Source organism: Cavia porcellus, unplaced genomic scaffold (genome assembly GCF_034190915.1).
Source record: "Cavia porcellus strain 051 isolate PalLab524CR breed Dunkin Hartley unplaced genomic scaffold, mCavPor4.1 scaffold_38, whole genome shotgun sequence".
Taxonomy (NCBI): domain Eukaryota; kingdom Metazoa; phylum Chordata; class Mammalia; order Rodentia; family Caviidae; genus Cavia; species Cavia porcellus.
Genome location: NW_026947521.1, coordinates 5,011,328 through 5,029,445, shown reverse-complemented (window position 1 = coordinate 5,029,445; position 18,118 = coordinate 5,011,328). Strand labels below are relative to the sequence as shown.

Genomic DNA, 18,118 nt, shown 5'->3' with positions numbered 1-18,118 from the left:
GGGGGGGCGTGCCCAGGGTCCTCGCCGGTCGGAAGGTATGTGCACAGCTGCTTCCCATCGGTCCGCTCCAGGCGTCCGGGGTCGCTGGCCTCCTAGGCTGCCGCCCGTGTGGGTGGCGTGGGCGTCGCGGGCCCCGGGGCCGAGGCAGGAGGACTCGGGTCTGGGGGCCAAAGCGGGGCAGGGGAAGCGGCCGGGAGGAAGCCCATTGGTGCCACTCGCTCGCCAGTGTCCCCGCCGGGCTTCCTGGTGGGGTGGAGGGTCCCTAGTTGCGGCCTCATGGGTATCGCTGCGCCAAGGGTGGGCTCGGCCGGCTGGCAAGCCTCCGCTCAGGCTGTACCATTTTTCCTTAAAAAAATACTGTATAAAACAAGGCGGAGAATTCCTTGCGAAGGGCGGGCTGCGGGGCGGAGGCGGGGCCGGGAGCCCAAGTTGGCAGAGCCGAGCCGGTAGCAACCCTACATCCCCAACGCCGGTCTAATAACAGTGCTCGGCGACTTCCCCGGCAAAGTTGCGAGTCGCGGTTGTTAGAGGCTCAGGAAGCCGTCCTACCTCGCCGACCCCGGGCTCCAACTTGGGCCGGGGCGTGGACCCGAGCGCGCGCTCCGTCGAGCCTTGCAGCGCCGAGTGGGTCCCTCTCCGCCCACTCGTGTGTGTGTGTGGGGGGCCCACTCCCTCCCGGCTGTGACTTGGTCCCCTCCATCCGGAGCCGACTAGCGCTAGCGCCCGGCCGTGTCCATGAGGGTGGCCTGCAAGGGGCTGTGAAGGTCGGCGCCCGGGAAAACTCCACGCGAGAGGCCGGGAAAGGAATGCATCAGCGGGCGGGAGGCGTGGGGACGCTCCCACGCTAGCCACGGAGACGAGGGCGAGGGTGGGGCTGAGCCAGGTCCTCGAGCCCTTACGACGTCCTGGCCGGCCCAGACTGTTTACTATCTGCTCTGCCCGCAGCTTGTACAAGCGACCCGGAGGGGACCCGAGGGGCGGGGCCATTTCTTCCCCCCCCCAACCCACCCCGAGCTCCCCGGAGCTTCCGCCTCCTCTTGTCTTCCACTGGTTGGGTGAGACGCCCTTTTTCCCTTCTGGGATGTGGATTGGGTGGAGTTCTCCTGAGCACCGCCTATCGGGAGGGCGGGCTGGTGTTTAAGCTGCTAGGATTTTTTTTCGTGGAAGAGGGGAGTTCTGCGCCTGACGTCAGGCGCAAAACCCTACCCTTCCTTCTGATTGGCGGACTGGGTAGTCACGCCCCCCTCCGAAGGAGTGAGCGTAGAGGGGAAGTCCGCCCCCTCCGGAGATCGGAAGGGCGCCCCGCACATGGACGAGATCCGCCCAGCTTCTCCAACTGCCCTCCCGCCCGGAAGTGTGGGGCTCGGAGCTCGGCGCCGGGGAGGCGGGGCGGGAAACACTGGTAGCACACAAAGATTCCTCCAAGACTTGAGATCTAAAGCCCCGGGTTGAAGCTAGGCCGTTAACCTATGAAGTGGATTTGGGAGACGCATACCTCTGAGGTTCTGCGGGCGTGGAAAAGAGGGGTAATTCAATGGCCGGGACCATGCATTGAAGTTTGGATGCCATAGCGTGTCGGCTGTGCTTCCTGGCGTCCCTTAGCTTAAGCCTAACAACCCTGAGGAAGCTGGCCGTGTCTTTAGCTGCCCGTCTCCAAAAGTCTTGACAACCTAGGATTAGTTCCTTTGAGCACGTACAATCCAGGATGGTTCGTGCCCGCGGCCAAGGAGAGCGTGGGAATGGCCTAACTTTGTCGTGGGTTTGGGGTGGCTTTGCTGTCCGGATGCCGCGTGTGGCTTGCAGTTCAGGGGAAGAAGGTGGCTTTAGACCAGCCGAAGTGCCGCGGCCACATGAGCTCCGAGCGGTTTGGCCTGGGGTCGCTTGCGTCGGTCTGACTTATTTTTAGAGCTCTGGCTCCAGTCAGGCTTGGCTTGGTTACTGTGGTAGGCTGCTCCCACCTGCTGGCTGTTCGTGGAGTTCGCAACTCTGCTGTGGCCTCGCGGCTTCAGGCTATCCCTGGAGTCAGAGCCACCTGTTGCCAGCACCGGTTTCTAGCCGTATCCGCTGGATCGCCTGGGGAGGACTGGTGGACCTACGTCTGGAAGGATCTCTTTTTGCAGGAAAAAGCGGGAACACTGGGCCCGCCCTTTCTCCTGGCGCTGCGAGAGCGCCCCCAAAGCAAGGCCAGATCGGGCCCACGCCCCATTTGGTGAATAAATAAAAGTAACTAGTTACCGCAAGCACCTTTTGTGTTCGTGGCGTTATTCTTTACCCAGAGACGGCTTAGGAACTGCCACTTACACAGTTTGGCCAAGGAGGCGGCCAACAGCTGTCCTTTTTAAAATGGATATCGCTATAGTACTCATTTTGTCCATACCTCCTGGACGCCAGCGGTCTTACTGCAACGTTTTCAAAAGCTGAGACTATGGGCACTCGCCAGTGGAAATCTGTTCAATCTTTTAACACTAACTCTAGAATTTTTATGCTTTGAGTGAGTGTATCTCTTAGGTTTTTTTTCTGTGGTCTCTTGAGATCTTTGCCTTTGGCTCTCGGTTCCTGCAGCCTAAGAAAGCCTCCTGATCTGCCCGGGAAATCGTGAGTGTCTTTCTTCCGCACTATATTCCGGAGGGTCTGAAGGCAGCGGGTTCTAGGGGCCGCCCAGTTCAGAGATCCCTGCCCTCCCGAGCCAGCAGGTATAGGAAGGGGGAAATGTGCAGCCTTCCCTGGCCGCGGGCTCTAAAGCTGAATTCTGTACTCTGCTTGCTATGTCGCTCCAGGTACTGGTGTTTACGGGAAGGCAGCATCCCTAAGTTTAAACATGACTGTGTGGAAAGGATGAGGCACTTGTTCATTGTTTGGCTACGCGAATCCTCCGGGGTGGCAATACTATCACCTTTTGCCTGCTAATCGAAGGGTCTCGAGTCTCGCTGTTGCGCCGCGCACCCCTTCTGTCCCGGGCCTTGGAACTCTGAGCTTCAGTCTCTAGTGTAAACATTCCACAAAAGGACTGCCGAGGCTCAGCCTTCTCGCACGGGGCGGAACCGGCTCCTTCCTGGACGGGCGCTGCGTCCAATGGGGGCACCACCGGTGCTGAGATAGCCAATCCGACTGCTGAAGGGGCGGGGCCTGGCCGGCAGTGTGGTGGGAGGAGCCTGTTTCACTTACGGACATTTTACCCTACATCGGTTACTTACCTTCCTAGGGCAGTGGGAGAGCCAAAGGTAGCTTCCAATGCGAAGACCGGCGGAGGCGGGAGCCGATTTGTTAGGCCTGTGGTTCCGGCGGTAAGGGGCGGGTCATGTGGGTTCCTCCAATGACATGTAAAGAGCTTCCTCGCTTCCTCCAATAATGTGGAGGCTTGGGGGTGGGACTCAGCGATCCATCTCCAATAGGCGGGGTTGAGTTAGGGACGCTCCGCGCCAATAGGGGCGTGGAGAAGATGAGCGGCTCCCCCTCCCTTCCCAGCCAAGGGGGAAGGGGCGGAACGTACGCAGGCGGGGCACAGTGATTGGCTAAGATTTTGATGAACGTAAACTGTGCCCTGTGGCAGAGCGAAGCTGAGCCTTCCCTCGGCGGGGCGGGCCTGGGGAGTGGGCGGGATTTCCCGGGTAACAGAGAAGCGGCCGCGGCGGTAGAGGCGGCGGAGACGATTTCTCCATCTTCCCCCCTCCCCTTTCCCCCTCGGAGTTTCCCTCCCTCCCTCCCTCCCTCCTTCCCAGTTTGGGCGCCAGGGCCTGCGACCGCTCCGTGAGCCGAGAGGACGCTGCCAGTCCGCTTCGGCGGGCCTGCGCCCCGCGCTGTTCCCGGGCCTCCCCGCTGAGTGCGAGGCTCACGCTTAGGGGGACGCGCAGCACCGAGTGGCTGAGGAGCTTTGCGGTGAGAGCATGCTGGACCGGATTCGGGCGGCAGCCTGGGTGGCGGGTAACGCCGGGCTCGAGGGCGTGTATTTTGGGGGGGGCTGACCTCCTCGGCTTCCCGTAGAGCGCCGGGCGGGAGGCGTGTGGATATGTGAGGGGCGGGGGCGGAGCGGCGCGCTTGGCGCGGGAGGGGGAGGAGAGCGCAGCCCCGGTGCGCGGAGGGGGCGGGCTCTTGGACCGCGCTCGGGGGCGGGGCCGGTGCGCGCGTGCGGTGGTGGGGAAAGGGGCGGGGTAGGGGCTCCGCGGGCGGGCGGGGCAGGCACCGCCTCCCCGGTGGGCGGGGCTTTGGCCACAGCCGCGCTGCGCCTGCCGGGTGAGAGGACCGGGAGGGGGTCTCCCGCGTGTGGTTCCGGGCGCGGCTGCAAGGGGGCTGAGGTCTGCGTCCTCTATGTGCTGGGATCCGGTTGGCCAGAGGCGCGGTACTGAGCCCGACGTCCCTCCCCCTGTTAACTCCTCCCCTGCTCACCACCCAGGTCTCTGCCTCCTAGGCTGGGAGGCGGTGCTCAGGAAAGCCCGCTGTCTGGTTTGCCTGGGACTGGAGGCGCCTACGTCTGCTCCGCCGTGTCCCGCGGGAGGGAGGGGCTCTGTTGGCTGGAGCTCTAAAGGTGTCGGGGCGTACTCTGGGAGGTTCAACCATGCCTTCTTCCTGGGGCACGAGGACCGCAGCTGATGTCCCCCGCCTCGCACCCCTCAGAGTGGATAGCATCATACTACTAGTATCGTGGGAGATTGGTCACGGTGCTCCTCTCGGTTGTAATTACCGGGAAGAGGTGCTCAAGGTTTTCTCGGGGCACAGTCCGCGGTCTGGTGCAGCTGGTGATGTGACCACGCTTCTGCGCTGGTGGTGATGGGGGAAGGGCAGTCAGTAAAGCCCTAAAAATGTGGTCGGGACAACCTTTCCTGGAGTTCCCTTGATGTTCAATGACTGTGCCTGTGCGGGGCGGGGCTTCCTCTGCACCAATGGGATGGTGGTAAGATAGCTAGGCTTGGCCCCTGTTTCAGTGTTTTAGAACTTTAAATTCAACTGTAGAGAGTGGAAGGACCTACCTGTGCTTCACAAGGCTGAAATTTATAACAGGAAGGGTCGGATTTACATTTTAATCACAAAGCTACTTTTAAAGGTGGTGATTTTTTTAAAAAATTAATGTTTACTTTTTGCTGTTGGGGACTGAACCTAGGAAAGGGCTTAGCACTCGTTGTAGTACTAAGCCACACTCTAACCCCGATGTTTAAGTCAGATTTCGACTAGAATACTCAATTTCTTAACATTTTTAGTGCTTTCACGATATGGATGGTTTTACTGTGTAGGTTTAACTTCAACTGTTGCAATCGAAGGAAAACAAGTGAGAGTCTTTTCTGGTGTTAAATAATTCTGTTAAACCATCAAGACCACTTTTCAGTTCTGCAAAGCCTAATATTCTTCACCTTTTTTTTTTTTTTTTTTTTTTTTTTTTGTGGTATCGGGGATTGAACTCATGACCTTGTGCTTGCCAGGCAGGCGTGTATGCCGCTGAGCTAAATCCCTGGCCCCCCTTGACCTCTTTAATAGAATGAAATCTTGAACAAACACACTGTTCTGTTGCTGACTTCCGTAATGTTATCCTCCCATATTGGAGAGTTGCTCCTAACAGCAGATGAGTTTTTCCTTTCTTAGGTACTGGAATTGAACCTAGACTTAGTGCATGCTAGGGAAGCACTCTGAGAATGATGACCTACATTCCCAGCCTTTTTAATTTTAGTTTGTGACACACTTTGGCCAAGTTGCCCAGGCTGGTGTGGAACTCGTAGGCAGTCCTGCCTCAGTCTCCAACTAGCTGGGATTACAGGCTTTCATGACCACACCTAGCTGAATGAAAGGTTTTTTTGTGTTTTGGTTCTTAGAGGCAGGGTCTCACTTTGTAGTTCAGGTTGGCTTCAGACTTGTGGCTATCTTCCTGCCTCAGTCTCCTGAGAGCTGGGACTACAGGTGTGGCACCACCATAGCCCAGACTGGATGAAGTTTTTGTTCCAACTGGATACACGATTTCATCCTATTATGAAAAATTAAGCTGATTGAGACAGAAGGATATGGAGTTTGAGGGTGGCCTGGACTACATAATGGGACACTGTATTTTTTTTTTTTAATCAGTACTGGGGATCGATCGATCGACTCACGACCTGCCTGCTTGCAAGGCAGGTGCTTACACTGCTGAGATAAATCCCCAGTCCCTTACACACTGTATTTTTTTTTAATGTTAGTTTTTACATTATCCTGAGAAAGTAAATGCAGAATCATTGTTATTTATGCACCAACATATCAATGAACCATAGGTTCATTATCTAGATTGAAGTTTTTGTTTGTTTTTTGTTGTATTTTTGAGAACAAGGGTTGCTGTATAGTTCAGGCTGGTCTTGAACTCATTGTGTAGGCCAGACTGACCTTGATCTCATGGTGATCCTCCCAGGTACCCAGATTACAGGCAAGTACCACCTTGCCCATTTTAGAAAAGAAGTCTAGGATTGTGCTCTGCTTAGTGGGGATCAAACTTTTGGTGTCCTGTAGTATATTCATGAAGAAGGTAAGATCCTCAGGTAAGGAAGTTACAGGGTGGTGATAGCATCTTTTTTTGTTTGGTTTTGTTTTGTTTTTGTCTTTTTGAGACAGGGTCTTGCTATGCAGTTCAGGCTGGCCTTGAGTTCACTTTGTAGCCCAGGCTGGTCTTGAACTCGAAATGATCCTCCTGCCTCAGCCTCCCGAGTGCTGGGATTACAGGCATGAGCCACCACGCCCGGCTGGTGATAGCATCTTAGTGATGGCTCTAATAGAATTGGTGTGGAAACAAAAAATCTGAGTGTTTTGTTGATGTTATAAACTGACAAAGATAGTGGAGAATGATTGCCCTTTGAGGAAAGTTTGGTTAGTATTATTATTTCCACTATTTGCAGTGCTGTGTACGGGGGACCTAATTTACAGTGTCGTCAGTCCCACGGAGAACTTAAGAATTCAAGTAAGAATGGTTCTTAATTCTCCCAATATCAGTATCCTGTGCTGTTTTCTCTAGAGTTAAATACACTAGCAGGACTGACCTTTTGTAATTCAGAGGGTTTTTTCTTTTAATTCAGAGGGGTTTTAATAGTTCATCTAAAGAGCAAGTTTTGTTTTGATTACAGGAAAGAATTAGGTAGTAATTTGATAAGATTCCTAACAATGCATATAGTCTTATTTTTATCTTCAGTGCATTGAGACAGTATGCTGGAGAGCTATGCAGGGTGGATCTTAGTTCCTTGGAACTTCAGTTAGAATGAAAAGATTATGACCAGGGCAATTAATAGGGCAAAGCATTTCCAGATTTGTGGATAATTCCATCAGTCAAGAGTTAATTTTTACTTTCTGTATGTTTTAAAAAATGTTAGTACAGGCCAGGTGGCAACATGCCTATAATCCCAGCACTATGAAGGCTGACACAGGAAGATAGCTGGGAGTTCAAATCCAGCCTGGGGTATGTAGTTAGTTCAAGGCCATCCTGAACTACATAGTGAGACTGTCTGGGGGGGGGGGACATAGTACAGTACATGTTTTTTTAAAACTAGACTCCTCCTTGCACTTAATAAGCAACTGGGCCAGGTGACATGGCTCAGTGGCACAGTGGCTGCATGGCAAGTGCGAGGTTGTGAGTTCAATCCCTGGTACCAAAAAAAAGAAAGAAAGAATAATAAGTGATTGTATTTACTGAGCCCTGACTGTGGCCCAGATACTGTGTGAGGCAGTCCATTTACTGATTCAATTTTCTTGACAGCTTTGGATGAGAACGATGAAATGGATGTTGTCAAGGTGAGGAAGTGGTGGTACAGAGGTTAGAAACAGGGCAAGTGACCAAGCCAGGATCTTAACTCTGGCAGTTGGGTTCCAGAGTCTCTTAATTCTGTGCTTCCGCTATCTCTGGTCTAGGAAAAGGGAACAAAAGAGAACAGTTTGCTTTTTAAAAGATTTTAATTGTGATAAAAATATAAATAACATAAGATTTACCATCTTGATTATCTTTAAAGATACAGTTCAGCAGTAAGTACATTCATTAGGAGGGAGCAGTTCTAGAGATTAAATCCAGGGCCTTTGCATTGAGTTCATTTCTACCCTCAGCTTTTAATTTTTATTTTGAGACAGTTGCCCAGGCTGGTCTCGAACGTGGAATCCTCCGTCTCTGAGTGCTAGGGCAGCACTCCTGCTTAAATAGCCCTGGGTTAACACAGGAAGTCTTCATGTCCAAGAACTTCACGTTCACATAAAGAAAGGCAAGTAGAGATATGACTGTACTGCATGTCAGTAAGTCATGGGCTCCATAAGAATTAAGTAGGAGCAAACATGGTGGAACACACCTATAATCCCAGTAATTTGAGAGGCTAAGGCAGGAGGATCACAAATTCAAGGACAGTCTGAGCAGATTATCAAGACTTTGTCTCAAAAAGGAGCAGGCAGAAGTAGGGTACCTGAATTTTGATCCCTGTATCCCATATACACACAAAAAGATTGTAAAAATAGGACTTGAGGTGGTTCTTCGGACAAGTAAACTGATTATGGTAGCATACTCTTGTAAACTCAGCACTCTGGGTGACTGAGGCAGGACGATCGCAAGCTGGGCCCCAACCTGGGGAACTGAGTGAGATCCTGTCTCCTCAAAGTAAAAGGACTGGGAATGTAGCTCAAGAGTGAGGCCTTGGATTCAGAAATAAAGCACAAAATATTGTAGGGAATTCAGAGGGAAAGAGAGTCTCCTTAAAAGGAGGAACCCTGCATGAGAAACCAGGAGAGAGATCTAATAGCAGAGATCTCATTCAAAGTGTAGCGATAGGGCATTTTGGAATATTAAGAGGGCATAATACCATGTTAAAGTTGAACTGTCTGGAAATCACTTTTGCAGAGTATATGGTGCTTTCTTCAGTTTGCATATCCTGACTTTATTTAGGATTTACATTAGACAAATTACGGGCTTGGCATATATTAATATTACCTTGTCTTTCTCAAGAATATTCATACGATTAATTATTGTTTCTTAATGCTGTGCTTTATCTCTTTACATGCTTTCCTGTTTCTGCTATTTTAAAAATTAGAAGCTAAATTTTAGGATTCTTACCCTTTTCTTTATTACAGTTTAAGTAAGTTAGCTATGTTAATCCATCTAACAACAAATAGCTGTTTCGTGGAATTTTATTTTCCTCATAGGCATTTTTCTTAAATATGAATTCTGATTGTCTTTAGCATTCACCTAATTTTTTTTTTTAAAAAAACATACTACTAAAGGAATATTGGCACACTCCTTAATCCTAGCTTCTGGGGAGAGTAAGCAGTTAGGATCACAAGTTTGAGCCTATATGGGAAGCTAAGCAAGACTGTCAAACTAAAGAACAAAGGGGGCTGGAATGTAGCTCAGTAGTGGAGTGCCCCTGGGTTTGATTCCCAGTACTGAAAACAAGAAAACTCATACATTAAAAAAGAAAATCTTGACTTCCTTTAGTTATATAAATTTCATTTTGGCTGTCTTCAGAAAATTAGCTGCAAGGTACTTGTTCTCAGTCTGTTAAACCAAATGTAGACAATTTTGTCTTTACACATTTGTAGGGCAAACTGACGGTCATTAGGGAGAGCTGCATTATCAGTTCATAGTACATCTATGCTCAGGCTGAACTTTTTTTTTTTGATGCAATGTCTTACTTTGTAGTCCAGGCTGACCTCGAACTTGCAGTATTCCTGCTTCCTCAGGCCTCCCAAGTGCTGGCGTTACAGGTGTGCAATACCATGGCTGGCTTTGGGTTGAACTTTCTTTATAGCTTCATAATCTCTGCTCAGAGTGATGCTGGCACGTAGTAGATGATGAACTGAACTCTAATGGCATGTAAAGCTTTTCTGAGTAGAGGTTACCTCTATCTAGTTACATTTGGTTTAAAGGTTAGACATTTACTGGTGGAGATTTCTAACCTGTATCCTTGTTTTGCCTTCTTCCTGTGTTATACTTGGAACTCTTTGTGTGTCATACCCCTGCACGTTACTCGTGTGTACCAGCATCGTGACTGACAGCAGACCCTTGCTCACTCCTGCTGATGGTCTCCAGGGCTAGACTTGATGTCATCTAGGCTGTTGAAAGATAATCAGGACAGTCCTTTATCTGCAATTCTAAAATGGAAGGTTTTTGTTTATTTGTGATGTTTTATTCCACAGCTAATTTTGAAGCATAATCTGATCTAGGCTGTCCTACTTGATACAGAAACATGTGTTTGATTATGGTAAGCTACTCCCAGTCCTGACTCAAGTGAAAGGTATGACCAAAATATACAGTGAATGCTTAAATTTTTCAAAATTATTTCAATGAAAACCTGCCGCGACCCAGTGCGGCTCCTGAGGTTCTTGGGAACCAGCGAGAGGATGAGAAAAATAAAGAAAAGACAAAGCTGGGGTCAGGTGGAGCCCTTATCCTCTTGATGGGAAGAAAGGAACTGTTCAACCACTGTAGCACCTTTATTTATATACTGGGAAAGATGATGTCAATTTCAGCCCCTCTGCCTAGCAACCTCTGTCCTTGCTTGGCAGGCCTGGGCCCCTTGCCTTCTTGGTGCTGGAACAACTTGTTTATATAGCTTGTTTTGGTCTCTTTTATCTGGACTGGCCTTGTTTGAGCCCCACACATGTGATCAATCTCTGGCTTCAGAGGCTCACTACAAAAACTAAGCATGGTGGCACATGCTTGTAATCCCAGGACTCAGGAGGCTGAGACAGGATGAGACAGGAGGATCACTGCAACTTCAAGGCCAGCCTGGCCTAAAAGTGAGTTAAAGGTCAGGTTGCACTATATAACATTGTCACTAATCCTCCTCGTGGTACTACTACCTTTTGGTCCAAACACAGTCATTCCATTGTTCTACTCACTTTCCAAAGCAGTTTCAGAAATGTCTTTTCTGAGTGTCTTTATGAGCTGTGATAAAAAATATTTTGAGTGTAGCTGCTGAGTGTCATCCAAAGGAAAGGCAGGCTTATAAAACATGACACTGTGTCCTCATCCACCTGATTCAGTGGATCTGGCAAAATGTGACTTTTAAGTCAAAGTGACCATAAAAGGTGAATGTTTTGAATTAGTTCAAGACCTCAAGGCAGCCATAGCAGCACAGGTAAAGATACTCATGAAAGAGAACTTCCAGAACTGCTTCAGAAACTGGCCAGAACAATGGGATGTGTGTGTGGGGGGGTGTATTTTGAGGGGAATTAATGTGTTGCCAGAAAAAAAAAAAATTTGTCTCTAAAATTTAAGCTATCTTGAGGGATAGGATTTTTGTTTTCTTTATTGCCATACTGCCAGTTCCTAGGTTACTCAGCACACAGCAAGTGTGTGCTCAGTAAATATTACAGAATATGTGCATGTGTAAATGAAAATTTGGTTTCTACCACAGAAAGGGGAGTATGTAGATACAGGGAGCAGAGGATACAAGGCTTTTTTTTTTTTTTTTTGATGGTGTTGGAAATGGAACCTTTGCATTGAGCTATATCTCAAACTTCTTAAAATTTTGAACAGAATGTTGTTGAGTTACCCAGGTGGGACTTGAACTTACAGCTTTACTGCCTCAACCATCCAGAGTGCTGGAATGCAGGCACGAACTGCTCTGTCCAGCTTTTGTTCTCTTGGGTTTTTTTCTCCCCATACTGAGCTACATACTCAAATTTTGTTTGAGTTTTTCAGACAAGTGCTCACTAAATTGTCCAAACTGGGCTTGAACTTGGCATCCTGCACTTCAGCTTCTTAAGGTGCTGGGATTACCAATGTGTGCCACCACACTTAGCTTATTTATCTGTCCTCTTTTTTTTTTTTTTTTGTCTTTTTCTTTTTTATTGGTACTGGGGATCGAACTCGCAACTGCCTGCTTGCAAGGCAGGCGCTTATGCCGCTGAGCTAAATCCCCAGCCCTATTGTTTTTTGAGACAAGGTCTCACTGGTGTTGAACTCACTGGCCTCAGACTCATGGCAATCCTCTTGTCTTAGCCTCCCAAGTGCTGGGATTACAGGTGTGTATACTGTGCTTGGTTTGTACTCCCTGCTATTTGTAGTTAACATTTGTTAAGCTTTTCATTTTGAAACAATTTTAGATTTCAGAAAGTTTACATAAATAATACAAAGAATTGCTATATTACCCTCACTAAGATTACCCAAGTGCATTGATTTTTCCTTGTGTGTATGGGTAGTGCTGGGGATTGAACTCATTGATAGGGCGTTGTCTCGCATGTCAAAGACCATGAGTTCAGTGCCTTAAGCACATCTTATAAAACCATGTAACTATCTAATAAGTTTAAAAATTTATATTGATAATTATTAGTAACTTAAGTGAAGTAGTTTCCTGTTCATTTTCTGCCCACAACAGTGGGAACTATAACATCAGTGTTCATCAGACCCTATTTTAGTGTTTTTCTTTTTGAGCAGTAGTAAGTACCTTGTCAAGATTTACCTCATGGTTTATTCTTTATTGCAAGTCTTGAAAGGAACAAAGAGAAAAGTTGCTTTTATTTTTAAGGAATAAACTCATTTGGTTGTTAGCTAAGATATGTTATAGTATGTTAAGATATGTTATATATGTTATAGTTACTTATTATTCTAGAATCTTTGAAGTACTTTGATATTTCATCATTCTACGAATTACTTCATCATTACTCATTGGTTCTTAAATATGTCTCAGATGACTAAAATAGGAAAATAGGAGACGGGTGGAATTGGCTAGGAGGATTATGCCATAGTAAAATATATCATCACTACTACACTTAGTTTGCTTCCTGCCTTGCCCAAAGCATGATAGCTATAAAGGAAGTTGGGAGACACCGTCTTAAACATTGTGTGAGGTATTCACATTTGGAGAATCTGAGGGAGGGTAGATGACAATTCTTTTATTTTTACAAGTTTTCAGCCACCTTTGAACTTTTTGGTGGGGGAATCGAAAATCAAACTCTGGGCCTTGTGCATGCTAGGCAGGCACTTGTGGCAATGACTTCTATCCCCAGTCCCCTTGAACATATTTGAGAATCCATGATTTTTTATTTTCTACCTGTAATGAATGGCAAAGGGAAGAAAACTGACAAGCCATTTCCTAATTATTGGAGGACTGGTAGGTGAACATAATGTGACAGCAGCACTTTAATGATGGTGGTAAAATCCAGTGTAAACCTACTTGTCAACTCAGTCTTCAGTAATGATGCCTGAGGCGGGTATTCTCAGACTTGAGAATTTATGAATGCACAGTATACTTCTCAGGAAAAAAGAAAAAGGTCATCTGTAGTCATTCAAGAGGGAGAACTTCATGGTGTAATTTTCACTTTATTTTACTTATTGGTGATGTTGAGAGTCTAACCCAGAACTTTGCTCAAAGAGGGTTTTGCTGTATTGCCCAAGCTGGCCTGGAGCCCTGGGCACACGTCATCCCTGTGCCTCAACCTTGAGTAGTACCTGCCTTGGATGTGGATTTGTTTTGCTTTCACGGGATTCAAAGTTATACCTACTTATTATAAAGATATATGCATTCATCTTTTAAGATGTTTATGGACCAAGACTTGTGTAGTATTTTTTTTAATGGAAGAACACCAAAGACAGATGTACATATAAAGGTGACTCGGAAGGAAGCATGGCATAGATAAGAAAAAAAACACTGCCTTGGTCATTTGTGTTGGTGCTTGGCAGTCTAAAAATGAGCTTGTAGTTATAAAATGGAGACAACTTTAACAAAATTAGGAACTAAGTTGTCAAGTATTGTATTTGATGGATGCAAGAGCTGAAAGAATAAAAAGGAAACCCCCTCCACACACACACTTAGAAATAATGTTAAGTGAGAACCTTATCAGAAATATATCTGAAACCTAGAATCAAAATTTATAAAACAACAGTGTTCCAGATTCATACATGACAGTTAAGTAGTTATATTTTGAAGAATTTTGTGAGTTTGGGGTATTTACATCTTCAGAAATAGAAGACTAGGTTAAAAATATGGGTCTGTAATTTCTCACTTCTGAAGGTTAAAGACAAATGCTATGTCATAAAGAAAGCATTAATATCTTTGTACTACCAACATGACCATCTTATACTGGCTTGGTTAAAAATGCACCCCATAGTCACACCACAGAGGTGTATGCTTAGTGGGATATCATTGGATCAGCACAGTGTTGACATTTTGGACCAAATGATTATTTGTTTGATGGGAGGCTGTCCTGTAAATGACCTGTACCCATGAAACTCCAGTGTTACTCCCCAGCCCCATTATGACAATCAAAAATGTCTTCCAGCATTGCTAAATGTTCTAAGGGAGGTGAATTGGGTAGACTCTTTCCCTAGTGAAGAATGAGTTGTTCATGTTTTGCTGGGCTGTAATTCTAAACAGTATGGGACCTCTAGAGTATCTCATATTTATTCTGGAATAAATTTCATATCTTTTGTTTTCTTTTCCTTTCCTTTCTTTCTTTCTTTGTTTCTTTCATTCATTCATTCATTCATTCATTCATGGGAAATCAAACTCAGGACCATGCGTGCACTTGCCAGGCAGGCACTGTGCGCCCCAGCCCTTTTCTTTGGTTTTTGAGATAGAGCCTTGTTACATATTCCATGCCAGTTTTAAACTCACTATGCAGCCCAGGCTGCCTCAAATTTGCAGTCCTGCCTCAGCTTCCCTAGTGCTGGGGTTATAGGTATTCATCATAGCTTCCATTTCTTACCCAGAGGCAGATCTTTTTAAAAAATTGAAGATTTATTGAGATAAGGTTGATACACAATAAACTAGACATAGTTTTGGTTTGTTTGGGTTTTTTCCAGGGGGCAGGAACATATTTAAAGTATATAATTTGGTAAGTTTTTCCCTGTATATATTCATAAAACTATTACCACAATTAAAATAATGAACAATTTTTTACCAAAGAGTTTCCTTGTGTTCCCTTTTAATTCTTCCCTTTTGTGCGACCTATCTGCTTCCTGAGGCAATCTTGAATACAGACTTTAAGACAAGGTTTAAAGTTGATCATTGTGGACAATTGTGCTGGGATCAGGTTACATTCATTTAAAACTTTAATACAAGCTTCTTGGCTTTTGAAGAGAAACTTCCCAGTTTTTGAATGTTCTTTTAAATAAGCTAAGTTAGGACACATGAGATTGTGTGATGTTGACTACCAATAAAAGATACAATACTGGGTATTTTTAAAACTTTAAAGGAACTGAAATGGTCTAGTTCAGAGTATATCAATACAAAAGAACGTAGCATTATGAAGTCAGCAATAAATTAAATGCACTTAAAGTGAATAATCATCCTAGTTTTTGGAACAGGGCAGTGTTCGGTCTTCATACACTAGTACTTTGAGCACGCCCACCTTAAAGTGATCCTCATTGAGGCAGTTATTTGTTAAATTTAAGTGAAAAAGATAAGAAGCTTCTTTAATGTTGAATTTTTCCTTTGGATTTTAATAATTATGAATAAAAATGTGGATTTCTAGGACATCAGTTCTTTAGTGTTGTCAGAAATGTTTTAGGTTGTAGAACTAGAAAAGTTGACCTTTATATTTCTTGTTCTTTATAGTTAGCTTTTACTACGTCTCTTTAGCACTTCTCAGAAAATGTCAGATTTGCTTGACACATATGTATAAATACCACATTGTTTCTCTAGTGTGAGAAACCAAAGTGTAAATAAGGACCAAAATGTGTAATAGATACTGGGAAATAGGAAGAAATGTTCTAATGAGAAAGGGAACAAGGGAGAAGAGTGGAAAAGGAAAGAAGGGACACGAGAAAAAGAAGGAAAAAATGAAAACAAAGCTTTTGTAAATAAGGAGGGGAAGAGGTATTGAAGGGAAGGAAGTGGGATTGGAAAAAGAATCAAGAGGCATCATGCACACGTACAAATTTGCTATGATTAATGTCATTATGTATAACCAAAATGTATCAATAAACTTATAAAAAAGAAAAAGAAAGAAATTGTTGGACTTCCAGCCTTCTCTAGAAGCTTATTGTTGGGTCCAAATCACCCTGCTATGCTTGTTTTATTTGGAAATTATGATTCCTTTGCATGATAGTTTGGTTCTACTTCCCACTTTTTATTACAGCACATCCCAGATGACTGTTGAGTGCGCTTCACGTTAGTGTTTCTTCTGTTTTCTACCTCTAATTAATTCCTTTCTTAAAAATAATTATGAAAAAAATAATTCTTCCGATAATAGTATAAGTTTCAAATCTGAATGAGTTGTATAGTGTATCCAGCTTTCTTTTTTTTTTTTTTTTTTTTGTCTTTTTCATTTTTATCGGTACCAGGGATCGAACTCACAACCGCCTGCTTGCAAGGCAGGTGCTTATGCCGCTGAGCTAAATCCCCAGCCCCCAGCTTTCTTAATATAGGTTGGTTATATATTTCATGAAGAGTCTAAAGCCGGGGATTTAATTCAGTAACACAGTACCTGCCTGGCAAGTGCAAGGTCTTGAGTTCAGTTCCAGGAACAAAACAAAAACCAAAAAAAGGAGTCTAACCTCTTGTTTCTTTGCCCAGATATGTGACCGTAAGTTGGTTTCTTTGAGCTTCATTTTCCCTCAACCGAGGAGGGTTCACAGTGCATCTGCCCATTTGGCAGGACTGTTGTAAGGAGCACATCAACTAGCAGTAATCGTGCATGGAAAACTTGGTTGTTGGGAGGCAGAAGTTTCTTTAGTCTTGGAACTCTACTACAGTGCACAGGGGCCTGGCATTTGACAGGCATTTGGCAATTACTTGTGGGGTGGATGGTTCGCAAAGGTTGTAAATAGCTGTTTTTGTCTGTGAAGTAACTGAAATATTTTAATTTCGTACTATGTACCTTCTATGTCCTGATTCGTCTCTGATTTCCCAGATGTAATTGAATTATAAGTTTGTGGGGTTTTGTGGGGTTTATTGGTACTGGGGATCAAACTCATGACCTCATGCTTGCCAGGCAGGCACTTATGCCACTGAGCTAAATTCCCAGCCCCTGAGCTATAAATTTTGTAAAAATTTTATTTTAAAGAAACAAATTTCAAAACAAGATAATAGAGTAATAATGATTAATATTGTGATTGTTATCTTTAAATTAATTACAGAGTATAAGACAGAGGCATTTAATTGTCCAAACAATATTGGCACAGACTCTTCTTTTGAACTGTTATTTTTATACAGTATTTCCCTAACTGCACATTTCCTTTCCAGATTTATTGTTTGTATTGTTGGCTTTTTCTTGCAAGATTTTATTGACTATTTTCAAATATACAGCAAAGTTTATAGAATTTTTATAGTGAACACTCAGATGTGCTACCTAGATTTTGCTATTTTTCTAGTACTTGCTTTGTGGTACATCTGATTTTTTCTGCAAGATACACTTGTCAGCCAAGTTTGGTGGTGCACACCTGTAATCTCAGCACTCAAGAGGCTGAGACAGGAGGATCACTGTGTATTCAACATCAGCCCAGTCTACTAAGTGACACCCTGTCTCAAAAATCCAACCAGTCAACAAACAAAAAAGATATATTTGGTAAATGTGTAGGACATACAGATCTAGAGGTAGAATTGCTAGATTAAGGGATATGCACATTTTAAGTGCGTAGATGCCCATAAATTACCAAATAGACTACATCCCTCAAAACTTTCACCATTTCTCTGTACTCTTCACCTACACTAGCTATCATCATTTAAAAATTTTTGCCAGTTGTCTTGGGGTAAATATCATTTACTTATATTTCTTTTATTACTATTGAGGCTGTACAGTATATCGCTTCCCTGCAAGGTTTAAGATTTCAGAAGGCAAGAGACAGTATTCTTTAATGTTTATATCTGTTCATTTTGTGCTAATTGAATGAATGAATGCTACCAGATTATTCTTGCTTCTACTAGGTTGAGACTGCAGAAAGCATGGTTTAGCTAAGTGTGTGATGTTAAAGAAAGCAGAAGTTGTCTGAGGCACGTGTGCTTGAAATAAGTAAACAGAGGCTTCAGTTCTAGGAGACATGGAACCATGGTATGATTAAGGGTCCAGGCTTTGAAGGCAGATTTTGTGGGTTTATGTCTCAGCTTTGCCTCGTAATAGTTGTACAACTTTGGGCAGTTTATTTAATCTTTGTGTTTTGGGTTCCTTATTTATATAGAAAATAGCAGCTACTTTGCTTGTAGGGTTGTTGGGTTAATTAATACTTGTAAATTGTATAGAATGGAGAACACTGATTATATGT

At 44.9% G+C, this 18,118-nt stretch overlaps 1 protein-coding gene across 2 annotated transcripts in view; it reads left to right on the top strand.

The window, feature by feature from the left end:
* The first annotated feature begins 1,167 nt into the window (after window positions 1–1,167).
* Sin3a (SIN3 transcription regulator family member A) overlaps window positions 1,168–18,118 on the top strand; it is a 63,400-nt gene continuing 46,449 nt past the window's right edge. The window contains exon 1 of one of the 2 annotated variants that reach the window (XM_003463578.5): window positions 1,168–1,526. The gene's annotated coding sequence lies outside the window, so the exon portion shown is untranslated. Of the gene's footprint in view, window positions 1,527–3,648; window positions 3,877–18,118 lie in introns of those variants that run through there. The other variant, XM_063243439.1, reaches the window with a different exon arrangement.